Genomic DNA, 12,648 nt, shown 5'->3' with positions numbered 1-12,648 from the left:
AAACGTGAGGGATTGTGGGGAAAGGCGGAGAGTAGTGAATCTCGGAGAACTGGAGAGCGTGATCCATATCAGGGAGCGGACAAGGCGGCAGACGTCGGTGAAAGGGGGAAGGTTGGGGAACATCAGGGAGTGGAAGGTCTCAGGTTATCATGAGAGAGTGTGGGGGAACTCGGGAAATGGGTCAAGGGCATCTCTGAGAACGAGTGAAGACGAGGGTTCTTAGGCAACAAGAGAGGGTGGGGGATGTCGGAGAAAGGAAGACGATTAGGCAACCTCGGAGAACAAAATTCGGTAGGGATCTCGCTTAACGGGAAAAGGCAGCGCTCAGAGAACGGGAGAGGGTGGGGGAATCTCGATGCACCAAACAGGTTGAAGGATTGCGGAGAATGGGAGAAGGTGCAGGACCTCATAGAAGTGGGGAGAGTGGAGCATTTCGGGGAACGGGAATGTGTGGTGGTTCTCGGGAACGGAAGGGAGGAATGATCTCCGGAAAAGGGAGAAAGTGGGGATCTCGGGGAATTCATAGAAGTGAAGGATCTCGGGATACAGGAGAGGGTGTGGGATCTCGGAACGGATGAGGATGGAGGACATCAGAGAACGGAAGACGGTGGAGGATCATGTGGAAAAAGAGAAAGTGGGGGATCTCCGCTAATAGGAGAAGATATGGGATCCTGGGCAATGGGAAAGGCGGGATTTGGGGAGGAAGGAAGCCGGTGGTGGAACTCGAGAACTGGGGTATCGCAGAGAAAGGGAGATGGTAATGGATCTTAGGGAACAGGATGGAATCATGGGGAATAGGAATGCGTGAGAGATCTTGGGGAACGGGAGAAGGTGTTTGACTCAAAAAAAACGGGAGAAGATGTGGGATTTCTGGTAATGGGAAAGGGTGATTTCAGAGAAGGAAGACAGTGGGCGATCTTGTGAAATGTCAGAGTGGGTGATATCGGGTAGAGGAGAATGGGCGATTTCAGAGAACAGATGAGGCATGGATCTCAGAGAACGGCGGACGTTCGGGAATTTGGGAACTTGGTGGAGTTAGAATCACAGGGAACTGGAGCGCACAAGGGATATCAAGGAACAGGGGCAGGAGGGTGATCTCGGAGAACAGGAAAAGTTGGGGGATCTCCGGGAATGTGAGAGGATTGGACCTCGGGAGCGAGGAGAGGATGAAGGATGTCTGGAAACGGAAGGAGATGTGGGAGCTCAGGAACGCTTGAAGGTGTGGTATATCAGGCTACAGGAGAGCGTGGCATATCTCTCAGAACGGAAGAAAGTAGTGCATCATGGATATCGGGGATATTGAAGAGTGGAAGAAGGTGGTGGATCTTGAGGAACATGACAACATAGGGGATCTCCGGAAACAGGAGAGTGTGGCAAATCTTGGGAAATGGCAGTGGTTGGGAACTTGGGGAACGAGAGAAGGCGAGGGATCGCAGAGAACGGGAAAAGATGAGTGATCTTGGAGAATAGGAGAGCATCTCGGTGAGCGGCAGAAAGTGGCAAATGTTGGTGAAGAGGAGATGGTGGGGGATCTAGGAGAACGTTGGAGTGTGGGTATCTCGGGTGACATTAGAGGGTAGGAGAACTCGTGGAACAGGAGAAGGGGGATCCAAAGAACGGAAAACAGTGGTGAATCTCGTAGAAGGGAAGGAGAATGGGAGATGCTGGGGATCTTTGGGAAGAAGAGAAGGTGGAGGGAACTCTGAACTGGAGAGAATGGTGGATGTTGAAAAAAGGGAGAATGTGCAGAATACCGGGCTACAGGAGAAGGTGGGTGGTCTCGGGGAACATGAGGTGGATTATTTCGGAGAACAGGAGAAGGTGGATCTAGGAAGACAAGCGGATGAGTGATCTCAGGGAATGGAAGAATGAGGAGGATCCCAGAGAAAGCAACAGCATGGGAGATCTTGGAGAACGTTGGGAATGAGATAGATTATAGCATCACAGAGAATGGGGTAGCATGAGGGATCTCAAGGGACTGGAGAATTTTGATGACCTTGGATAACAGGACAAGGTGTGGGATCTCGGGGAACGCAAGAGGGTTGGAGATCTCGGAGAATGAGAAAGGGTGTGGGATCCTGGGGAATGGGAGAGAGTGAGCATACCTGGGACTGGGAGATGGTGGGGGACCTCAGATAAAGGGAGAAGTTTGGTACTTCGGGAAACCAGGATCTCAGGCAATGGGAGGGTGTGGTATTGGAGGAAATGGGAATTCACGGGCAACTGGAAAGGGTAAGGGATGTTGGAGAAGGGAAGCAGGTGGAGATAAAGGGGAAAAGAAAATTATTGGGTATCGTGTGGTAATGTTACAGATATATAAGACCTTGGTCAGACCACTATGTGTACTGTATTCAGTTCTAGTCACCTCACAACAGGAAGGATGTGGATACTATAGAAAGAGTGCAGGGAAGATTTATAAGATTGGAGAGTGTGCCTTATAAGAATAGGTTGAGTGAACTTGGCTTTTTCTCCTTGGAGTGACAGAGGATGAAAGGTGACCTGATAGAGATGTATAAGATGTTGAGAGGCATTTGATCGTGTGGATAGTCAGAGGCTTTTTCCCAGGGCTGAAATGGCTAACATGAGGGAGCATAGTTTTAAGGTGCTTGGAAACAGGTACCGAGGGTATGTCAGGGGTAAGTTTTTCAGACAGAGAGTGGTGAGTGCATGAAATACACTGCTGGTGGCAGTGGCGGAGGCAACTTCAATAGGGTCTTTTAAGAGACTCTTAGATAGGTACATGGACCTTAGAAAAATAGAGGGCTTTGCAGTAGGGTAATTCTAGCCAGTTTCTAGAGTAGGTTACATGGTTGGCACAACAGTGTGGGCCGAAGAATCTGTAATGTGCTGTAGATTTCTGTGTTATATTTTGGAGAACAGGATAGTGTAAGGCATCACGGAGAAAGGGAGAACGCTTGGGACCTGGGGGAAAGGGAGTGGTGGGGGGAATCTTGGAGAATAATGGAGATGGTGAGGGATCTCAGCGAACGTAGTCAGTGGGAGATGTCGAGGAACGGGATAACGTGGGAGATCACAGCGAACTGCTGAGCATGGGGATCTTGAAGAATGTGAGAAAGTGTGGGATGTTGGGCACTAGAAAGGGTGGGGAAACTAAGGGAACCTGAGAGGGAGTGATATCTCATGGGGATCTCCAGGAACACGAGAAGGCAGGGGATTTTGGCAAATGGAAGAGGATGGGTCATCTCGAAAAACGGGAGAATGTGCAGAATGTCAGGGTACAGGAGAAGGTGGGAGACCTCGGGGAACAGGTGAGGTGGATTATGTCGGAGGATGGGAGAGGGTGATAGATCTAGGAACACAAGGGAGGGCGATTGATCATGAAGAATGGGAGGAACATTGAAAACCTACAGCACAATATAGGCCCTTCAGCCCACAATGCTGTGCCGAACATGTATTTACTTTAGAAATTACCTATGGTTACACATAGCCTTCTATTTTTCTAAGCTCCATGTAACTATCCAGGAGTCTGTTAAAAGACACTATCATATCCATCTCCACCACTGTTGCCAGCAGCCCATTCAACCCTCCAATCCTCTGGAACTTTGCCCGTCCCCATTGATGATGCAAAGATCATTGCCAGAGGCTCAGCAATCTCCTCCCTTGCCTCCCACAGTAGCCTGGGTTTCATCTCATCTGGTCACAGGGACTTATCCAACTTGTGCTTTCCAAAAGCTCCAGCACATCCTCTTCCTTAGTGTCTATATGTTCAAGCTTTTCAATTTGCTGCAGGTCATGCCTACAATCACCAAGATCCTTTTCCATAGTGAATACTGAAGCAAAGTATTCATTAAGTACCTCTGCTATCTCCTCTGGTTCCATATACACTTTTCCACTATCACACTTGATTGGTCCTATTCTCTCAAATCTTATCCTTTCGCTGTTCACATATTTGTAGAAAGCTTGGGGTTTTCTTTAATCCTGTTCGCAAAGGCCTTTTCATGGCCCCTTCTGGCTCTCCTAATTTCATTCTTAAGCTCCTTCCTGCTAGCCTTATAATCTTCAAGATCACTATCATTTTTTGAATCTTTCATAAGCTTTTCATTTTTTCTTGACTAGACAACAGCCTTTGCACACCATGGTTCTTGTACCATACCATCCTATCCCTGTCTCATTGGAATGTAGCTATGCAGAACGCCAGGCAAACATCCCCTGAACATTTGCCACATTTCTTCCATACATTTCCCTGAGAACATCTGTTCCCAATCAATTTATGCTTCCAAGTTCCTGCCTGATAGCTTCATAATTCCCCTTACTCCAATTAAACATTTTCCTAACTTGTCTGTCCTATCCCTCTCCAGTGCTATGGTAATGGAGATAGAATTGTGATCACTGTCTCCAAAATGCTCTCCCTCTGAGAGACCCGACACCCGAACAGGTTTATTTCCCAATACCATATCAACTAACTACAGCCTCTCCTCTTGTAGGCTTATCTACATATTGTGTCAGGAAAACTTCCTGAACAGACCTAACAAACTCCAGCCTATCAAAACTTCCTGCCCAAGGGAGATGCCAATCAATATTTGGGAAATTAAAAATTTCCCATCACGACAACCCTGTTATTTATTACACCTTTCCAAAATATCTCCCTATCTGCTGTTCGATGTCCCTATTACTATTAGGTCACCTATAAAGAAACACCCAGTAGAGTTATTGACCCCCTCCTCTTTCTGACTTCCACCCACAGAGACTCAGTAGACAATCCCTCCATGACCTCCTTTTTTGCAGCCATGACGCTGTCTCTGATCAGCAGTGGCACATCGCCTCCTTTTTTGTCTCCCTCCCTGTCCTTTCTGAAACATTTAAAGCCTGGCATTCTAACCATTCCTGCCCCTGAGCCATCCAATTCTCTGTAATGGCCACAACATCTTAGCTCCAAGTACTGATCCACGCTCTAAGCTCATCTGCTTTGTTCATGGTGCTTCTTGCGTTAAAATAGACACATCTTCAAACCATCGGTCAAACCTGCCTATCTTCCCTCTTGCATTGTCTCCAAGCTTTCTCTATTTGTGAGCAAACAACCCCTTACTCCATTTCTTCAGTTCAGTTCCCACCCCACCCCCAAGCAATCCTAGTTTAAACTCTCCCCAGTAGCCTTAGCAAACCTCCCTGCCAGAATATCGGTCCCCGTCGGATTCAAGTGCAACCCGTCCTTTTTGTACATCAACGTGAAGGTCAGTGGTCTGAGAGAACGGGAGAATGCAGGGGATTTCAGGGAACAGGAGAATGTTGGGAGCACATGAAGATGGAAGATATCAGGCAACAGGAGATGATGGGGGATTTCAAAGAACGACAGGGGGTTGGCATCTGAGGGAACAGAATTGTCGGGAAACTAGAGAAGGTGAAGGATGTCTGACAAATGAAATAGTTGACCGATCTCAGGGAATGGGTGAGGGTGGGGAATCGCGGAGAACAGTAGATGGCGGGGAATGCCAGTGAATGAGACTGTGGTTATTAAGGAATGGCAGAGCGTCAGGGACCTTGGGGAACGGGAGACGGGGAATCTTATAGAACGGGAGATTTTTGAGAGTGCTTGGGCAACAGGAGAGGATGAAGATCTTGGAAAACTGAAGGCGTTGGTGTATCTTGGGGAACGGAAGATGATTGGGATCTCGCTGAATGGGAAAGAGCGAGGGATCTCAAAGAATATAAGAGGCACAGAGCCTCGGGCAGCGGAAGTGATGACCTATCCCGAAGATTAAGAAAAAGAGGGGTATCTCAGGAAACAATGGAGGGTAGGTATCTGAGCAAACGTGAGATGGTTGGGATTCAGGAACTGTGATCTCAGGAAACGGGACAAAGTGAGGGATCTCGGGGAATGGGAATAGGTGAGGGAACTGGGGAAACGAGAGAGGATGGGAGATCTTGAGGAACGTCAGAGGATGCAGAAACCCGGGAACGGGACAAGGGATAGGTCAGATAACAGAAGACGGTGAGTGATCGCGGGCAACAGGAAAGCGTGGGGACGGGGGGGGGGGGGGTGGATTTCGGGAAAAGGAAGATGGTGCAGATATAGCTGAACGGGAGATGGTAAGGTATCACGGAAAACGGGATAAGGTGTTGGATCTCAGATCTGGAAGATTGAGAGAAGGTAGGGTATATCGGGGAACAACACAGGGTTGGGGTATCGGGTATCAGGGATGGAGAGCATATCAGAGAATGGGAGAGGGTGGGGAAACTCTGAGAAGAGGAGACTGTTCATGGAGGCGGATATTGGGGAATGGGGAAACGTGGGATCCTCGAAGAAGAGCAGAGAGAGTGGGGTGTCGGGGACGGCAGAGGCTGGGCATATCAGGGAGCAGGAGAGGGTGGGTGATCTCGTGGTAGGAAAAAGCTGAGGGAGGTCTGGGAATGGAAAATGGGGAGGTATTTCGGAGAAAGAAAGAGTGAGGAATCTAGGAGAACGGGAGAGCATCTCGGGGAGCGGCAGATCTCGGTGAACAGGATAGGGTGGGGGATATCAAAGAACGTCAGAGGGTGAGGGATCCTGAGGAATGGGAAAAGATGCCTGAATCCCTGGAAAGAGATGAGGTGGGGGTTCGCGGGGAACGGGGGAAGGTGGGTGAGCTCAGAAACGGGAGAGGTGCGAAAACAGGAAAGGGTAGGATTCTCGGAGAGCAGAGTGGCGGATCTCGGGGAATAGGAGAGTGCAGGGTATCTCGGAAACGAGAAAATGTGTGCTATGTCCGGGTATAGGAGAAGGTTGGAGGTTTCGGAGGAACGGGAATAGTGGGTTCTGTCGGAGAACAGGAGAGGGTGGGAGATGTAGGAAGAAAAGAGAAAATGCGTGGTGTCAGGGAACTGTGGAAGGTTGTGATGTCAGAGAACCAGAAAGGCTGGGGGGATCGCCAAGTGCAGGAGTGTGTCGAGGATCTCCAGGAATGCGTGAAGGTGGAGGACTTCGGGCAACAGCAGAGGATGGGGGATCTCGGAGAATAGCAAAGGGTTGGGATCTCAGAGAACAAGGATCTCGGGTAAACGGCAAAGGCTGGAGAATCACGGAAAACGGTAGATGATGAGGGAGATCCGTGAAGGGGAGTGTGTACGAGATTTTGAGGCATGTCAGAGAGTGAAGGACCTCAGCGAACGGGAGTTTTGGGATCTCAGAGAACAGAAGAATGAGAGGGATCTCGGGCAACAGGATAGAGTGGAGATGTTGTAGAACGGAAAGCAGTGGGGGTTCTCGGAGAACATCACTGGGTAGGGTTTTCTGAGAGTGGTAAAGTGTGGGAGTTCACGGGAAACTGGTGGTTGGGGTTTTTGGGAAATAGGAGAAAGTGGGCGATCCCGGGGAGCAGGAGATGAGGTGTCGTTGAGCACGGGAGAAGATCGAGGTTCTCTCAGAATGGTAGAAAGTGGTGATCTTGGAAACGGGAGTAGGTGCAGGATCTCAGAGTATGGAGATCTCCGAGAATGGGAGAGTGCGGGGAATCTCAGAGAACAATAGAAGATGGAGATCTCAAGAACTGGCAGAGGGTGGACATTCTAGGAGAATGAGTGAATGTGGGGGATTTCGATTAACGGGAGTATGTCAGGAAAATGGAAGAGTATGGGGTGATCCGGAGACTGCTTGATCTCGTAAAAGGTAAAGAATGGGAGATCCTGGAGGAACGGGGGAAGGTGGGAGATCTCAAGGAACGGTAGTGGGGTCTCTCTAGGAACAGGAAAAGATGGGGGATTCCCGGGAACGGAAGAGGATGGGGACTTTGGAAAACTGAATAGGGTGGGGGATGAAGGGGAATGGGAGACGGTGGTGTTTTAGGTGAACGGGAAAAATAGGGTATCTCGTGGAATGGAAGAGTGTGAGGGTATCACAGAGGACGCGACTAGGGGGTGGATCTTGGTGTACGAGAGAAGGTCAGCGATTCCCGACAACGGGAGAATTTGGGGAATCTCAGAGAACGCAAGACAGTGGGGAAGTTTGGGCACCAGGAGAAGATTGGGGATTTCGTGGAACTGGCTATTATGGTGGATATCTGGAAACAGGAGAAGATGTGTGATTTTGGAAACGAGAGCAGGTGCACAAGCTTGCAGAATGGGAGGTTATGGATCTCGGGGAATGCTAGATGGCGTGGGCTATCGGGAAACAGGAGAGGGTGGGAACCCAGGGAAATGTGGGGGATCTCTAAGAATGGGAAAAGTTTGGAGTTCTCTGGAACTCGAGAAGGAGGGATCTCGGGTAACAGTACCCCTGTGGGTATGGGGAAACAGTGGAGGATGGGGTATGCTGGGGATTGGGAAGGGATGTGTGATCTTGGAGAATGGGTGAAGGTGGGGTGCCTCGGAGAGGGTGGGTGATCTTGAAGAAACTAAAAGGTTGGGGATCTTGAAGAACAGCACTGGGCAGAGTTTTCAGAGAATGGGGAAAGGCCGGTTGCCAATTCTGGGGAGTTGGAGAAGGTGGGATCTAGGCAAAGGAAGATTGTGTGGGAAAGAGGGCGAGGGAAATAAGAAACGGGAGAGGCCCATGGATATCCGAGAGTGCGAGGAAGTGAAGAATATCAGGGGATGAGAAAGCTCACTACCACCAAGGTAGCAAAGAAATGGTCTCCAGAGGTTATCGAGCCCCTGAAGGGCTGCTTTGAGGTTGACTAGAATGTGCTTGTGAACCATATGGGGAGGACATTACGGACTTACTGATTGCATCACTGGTTACGTCAATTTCTGTGTGGACACTCTAATATCATCAAGGACTGTTCACTGTTTCCCTAACAGCAAATCATGGGTCATCAGGAATCTAAAGGCTTTTCTCAACCACAAAAAAAGGTCAGGAGGCAGGGAGAAATTGAAGCCTGTGCAGAGGGAGCTAGAGCAGAAGATCAAGGTGGCTAAAGAGGAATACAGGAGAGAGCTGGAGAACAAGCTTGGGCAGAGTAGCACACGGGAGGTGTGGAGAGGCATGAAGAACATCACTGGCTTTAATCAGCCTAGATGTAGAGCCTCGGAATGCAGCCGTTAATGGGTTAAACCAATTCTTCAATAGGTTTGACAATAGCCCTTCTGTTAACACAACCCTCAGCACACCAATCTAGGTGCAGAGGCAGCAAAGCTCCCTCAGCACCAACACCTCCCCTCCTCTATCCTCCCCCCTTCAGTTCAACATGTGGATGAACAACAGAAACTACCACTGCCTACATATTCTCCGTGCTCTGCATCTACCATCCACACCTCCACACACCAACTGCTGTCGTCCCGATCTTCACCTGCTGCAGCCCACACCTTCCACCAACTCCCCAGTCATCATGGACTCACCTTCACCACTGAGCGGGTGAGAAGGGCTCTGGGGAAACTCGGACACGGCAAAGCATCGGGGTCGACTGGTGTGAGCCCAGGGTCCTGAAGGAGTGTGCTGAGCAGCTGTGTGGAGTTCTCCAGAGCTTTTTCAATCTGAGTCTCAGCCTGGAAAGGGTCCCGACTTTGTGGAAAACATCATGTGTGATCCCAATATCCAAGAAGAGCCAGCTACTTGATTCACTACTGTCCAGTGGTCCTAATCTCTCACATCATGAAGACACTACAGAGGCTGGTTCGGGCTCTCCTACGAGCCCTGGGCAGATCAGCCCTCGATACCCGACAGTTCACCTACCAGGAGCACATAAGAGTCGCCTATGCTATCATCTACAGTGTTGCTAGAAATTTTGTGAACCCTGTCGAATTTTCTCTGCTTCTGCATAAATATAGCTTAAAATGTAATCAGATCTTCATGGAAATCCTAAAACTAGATAGAGAATCAAATAAATAAATAACACAAAAACATTATACTTGTTCGTTTATTTGTTGAGAAACATGATCCAATATTATTTATACATGCTGGAAAAAGTATGTGAATCTTTGCTTTCAGTAACTGGTGTGGCTCCCCGCCCCCACCACCACCGTGTAACTTCAACCAGTCGTTTCCGGTAGCTGTTGATCAGTCCTGGACATCGGCTTGGATGAATTTTAGGCCATTCTTCCTTATATAACTGCTTCAGCTCTGGGATGTTGGTGGACTTCCTTGCATGAACTGTTTGCTTCGGGTCCTTCCACAACATTTCTCTGGGATTAAGGTCAGGACTTTGACTCGGCCATTCCAAATCACATTTTTTTTTTAACTTTTTAAACCATTCTGTTGTTGATTCTTTTTTAACTCGTCTTTAGGACCATTGTCTTGTTGCATTATCCAGCTTCTGTAAAGCTTCAGCTGACGGACTGCTGCCTAATATTCTCGAGTAAAGTATCTTGATACAATTTTGAATTCATTGTTCCCTCAATGATTGCAAGCTGTCCAGGCCCAGAGGCAGCAAAGCAGTCCCAGGCCATGATGCTCCTTTCACCATGCTTCACAGTTGGGATGAAGTTTTGATGTTGGTGTGCAGTGCCCTGTTCCCTCCAGACAACGATGTGCATTTCTACCAACAAGTTCGACTTTTGTCTCAGCAGTCCCAGTACATTGACCCAGAAGCGTTGCAGAACATCCAGGTGGCCTTTTGCAAACTTGAGACGTGCAGCAATATTTTTTAGAGCAGCGGTTTCCTCCATGGTGTCGTTCGTTGAACACCATCCTGGTTCAGTGTTTTTCTTACATTGGAGACATGAGCAGAGAACTTGGCAAGTTCTAGAGATTTCTGCAGGTGTTTTGTTGTTACCCATGGGTTCTTTTTCACCTCCTTCAGCTCTGCACGTTGTGCTCTTGCTGTCATCTTTGTGGGATGCCCACTCCTAGGGAGAGTAGCAACGGTACTGAGTTTCCTCCATTTGTAGAGAAATTCTGAAGAACACTAGATCTTTAGAAATACTTTTGTAGCCTTTCCCAGCTTCATGCATCTCTACAATTTTTCTGTAAGTTGTTTCGGTTGGGGCATGGTGCACATAAACGGATCTTTCTTGAGTAACCTGACTTTGTGCATCTTTTTTATAGGGCAGGTCACCTCTGCAACCCACACCTCCAACCTCATCCCATTGACTGGAACAACTGATTCCAAATAGCTTTTGTAGAAGGCAGTACCCCACAGGTTCACATACTTTTTTTTTGAACAAATACATGACCGCTCTGGGAAAGGTTTCACTGCTAATGTAATGGTTTCTCTGTACCAGCAGTATTTGGGTTATGACTAGAGATAACGGGGGTTTTGGAATGTATGGCGTCCAATTAGGGGAGAGTTTTCCTTTCTTGTGTGCCCGAGAGTGAGGGATTCTCGGGTTTTCGTTTTTTGGCAGAAGATGGAGAGAGAAGATGCCAGAGCGGAGAGGTCGTATACTACAGGACGGAGTGGACTTGGAATGGGGACCTCGGAAATCGACTAAGGGGTGGGGGGAGGTGGACAACATTAGAACGTGTGGGATGAATGGGAGAGGGTGGAGAAATCAGGGAACGGAAACGTAGGAGACCGTGGAGATGTTAGAGGTATGGTTCCCAGGCGACAGTAGAGTGTGTCAGGGCTTTGGGGAACGGGAGGAGATGCGGGAACTCGGGGAATTAGAGTGTGTGGCGGTTCACAGGGATGGATAATTATCGGGGATTTTCGAGAATGGGAAACCGTGTGGGATTCCCGGAAACTGGAGAGGATTCGGGATCTGAGTGAACGGGAAAGTACAGGATATCTCGGGGAACGGGAAAACGTGGGGTATCTCGGGAAATAGGAGAAGGTGAGAATCTGGAGGAACGTGAAAATTTGTGGTTCTCCAAGAAAGAGTAATGGTGAAGGCATCTCTGAGAACGGGAAATGTGCGACATCACTGGGCACAGGATAAGTTGGCGATCTTGGGGATGGGGAAGTGGAAAATTTCTGAGAACGGAAGAGTCCGCGGGACGTCGGAGAAGTGAAGATCATGAGGAAGCTCGGAAAGGGACGGTGGGGAATCTTCGGTGGACGTTAGAGAGTGAGGGATATCGGGCAACGGGGAAACTTGGGTGATCTCGTGGAACGGGAGATTGTGGGGTACCGGAGGACGGGAGTGGGTAGGGGATCTTGTTGAACGGGAGATGTTTGGCAATCTGCGAGAACAGAAGAAGCAGGGTAATTTCGAAGACATCGATTATGTCAGGGTAAAGAGAAATGATGAGGATCTGGAACAACGGGAGAGAGTGGAGGATCTCGGAGAACGACGCATAGTTGGGTTTTAAGAGAACGAGAAGTGTGGGGATCTCAGGGAGAGGGAGAACGTGGGGCAACTCCTGGAGCGGGTGGCGGATGGAGGATCTGTCGGAAAGGGCGAGGGTAGCCAATTTAGTGGTAAGGAAACGGAAGTACGTTGATATATTGAGGAAACTAGGAGAATGAGTGAAGTTGGGATATCATGGGTAAAAGAGTGTGAAGAATCTCGAGGAACGAGCGGGTGTGGAGGAACTCGAAGAACAGGGGAAGGTGCAGCACCTGCATGAAACGGAGTTTGTGGTTCATTTCGGGGAAAGGGAAAGAATGGGTGATCTCGGGAGATAGTGGGGGATCTCAGACAATAGGAGAGATTGGGGATTTCGCGGAATGGGAGATGGTGGGGGATCTCAGACAATAGGAGAGATTGGGGATTTCGCGGAATGGGAGATGGTGGGGGATCTCAGACAATAGGAGAGATTGGGGATTTCGCGGAATGGGAGATGGTGGGGGATCTCAGACAATAGGAGAGATTGGGGATTTCGCGGAATGGGAGATG

The sequence above is a fragment of the Hypanus sabinus genome, chromosome 4, assembly GCF_030144855.1.
Source record: "Hypanus sabinus isolate sHypSab1 chromosome 4, sHypSab1.hap1, whole genome shotgun sequence".
Lineage (NCBI taxonomy): Eukaryota > Metazoa > Chordata > Chondrichthyes > Myliobatiformes > Dasyatidae > Hypanus > Hypanus sabinus.
Note: the sequence above shows the minus strand (reverse complement) of the source record.